The following is a 2,005-nucleotide window of genomic DNA, read 5'->3' as shown; positions in this document are numbered from 1 at the left end:
AATATGAAGTAGTCAAATTCTCGAAGCAATCCGCTCTAAAGTATTAGACGAATTTCAACGAACCTTTCCAGATATGTTAACTACCACCAGACGTTTTGCATCCAGGTATTAATTTTTCATTCTGACCCTTTTTATGGCCCTTTGTTGAACAAATCCTGAAACTTTTTGTCCGAACAACTTTTTCTAAAGTTATGAATCGATTTCAATGAAAGTTCCACATGTGATAACTACCACCTGAAGTTGTGTATCCAGGTATTCTTGTTTTCATTCTGACCCCTTTTTTTAACAAAGCCATGGCCCGGACAACTCCTACAAAACTATGGGGCAAATTTCAACGAAGGTTTGGGATATGGTAGCTACAACCTAATATTGTGCATCCAGGTATTAGGAACGATCCAAAAAACTCTTAAAATGTGAAGCCTTCCATGTACCAATGTTACCTTACAGGATTAAGTAATAACAGCATTAATGTGAGTGGCCAAGCTAGGACCGCCAAGCAAAACAAAGAGTGATAACTGTAAGCTAGAAAATAACCTATTTAGCCACTCAATCTGTTATATAGTAAGGGGGGGGGGGGGGGGGGGGGCAACTCTCCATTTGACTCCGTATTTTGACTACTTCATCTGCTAAAGAGTAGGGGACAGCTCATTATTTGACACTTTTTTGGCAACTGCATCTGCTATATAGTAGAGTGGACAACTCTGCATTTGATTTTTTTCTGGCTACTTTATCTGCTACATAGTAAGAGGGACAACTCTGCATTTGTCTCCTTTTTGACTATGTCATCTGCTATATAGTAGAGTGGACAACTCTTCATTTCACTCCTTAATGGCTACATGTACCCTACCTGCTATATATTTAGGGGTACTCTGCATTTCACTCCTTTTTGGCTACTTCCTCTGCAAAAAAGTAGGGGGACAGCTCTGCATTTGACTCCTGTTTGGCTTTATCATCCTCTATATAGTAGGGGACAACTTAGCACTTCACTCCTTTTTGGAGACTTCATCACGTATAAGGTAGGGGGACAATTCTACATTACACACCTTTTTAAATACCACATCTGCTATATATTAGGGGGGTCAACTCTTCATTTCACTCCTTAATGGCTACATGTACCCTACCTGCTATATATTTAGGGGTACTCTGCATTTCACTCCTTTTTGGCTACTTCCTCTGCAAAAAAGTAGGGGGACAGCTCTGCATTTGACTCCTGTTTGGCTTTATCATCCTCTATATAGTAGGGGACAACTTAGCACTTCACTCATTTTTGGAGACTTCATCACGTATAAGGTAGGGGGACAATTCTACATTACACACCTTTTTGAATACCACATCTGCTATATATTAGGGGGGTCAACTCTTCATTTCACCCTTTTTTGGCTACTACATCTGCTATATACTAGGGGGGACAACTCTGCATATTGCTCCATTTTGGCTACTACATCTGCTATGTACTAGGGGGGGCAACTCTGCATATTGCTCCATTTTGGCTACTACATCTGCTATATACTAGGGGGGACAACTCTGCATATTGCTCCTTTTTGGCTACTACATAGTAGGAGGGACAACTCTGCATTTACCTCCTTTTTTGGCTTCTACATCTGCTATAAAGTTGGGGGGCAACTCTGCATTTCACTCCTTTTTGACTACTACATCTGCTATATATTTGGGGGGCAACTCTGCATTTCACTCCCTTTTGGCTACTACATCAGCTATATAATAGGGGGGGGGGGACAACTCTGCATTTTACTACTTTTTGGCTACTACATCTGCTATATAGTAGCGGGGACAACCTTGTATATTGCTCCATTGTGGCTACTGCATCTGCTATATAGTAGCGGGGACAACTCTGCATTTCACTCGTTTTTTTTTGTGGCAACTGCATCTGCTATATAGTAGAGTGGACAACTCTTTTTAGCTACTTCATAGTAGGAGGGACAACTCTGCATTTCACTCCTTTTTGGCTACTACATCTGCTATATAATAGAGGGGGGGGGGGGGGGGA

The sequence above is a fragment of the Mizuhopecten yessoensis genome, unplaced genomic scaffold, assembly GCF_002113885.1.
Source record: "Mizuhopecten yessoensis strain PY_sf001 unplaced genomic scaffold, ASM211388v2 scaffold4361, whole genome shotgun sequence".
In the NCBI taxonomy this organism is placed as follows: Eukaryota; Metazoa; Mollusca; class Bivalvia; order Pectinida; family Pectinidae; genus Mizuhopecten; species Mizuhopecten yessoensis.
This window is presented reverse-complemented; position numbering follows the sequence as displayed.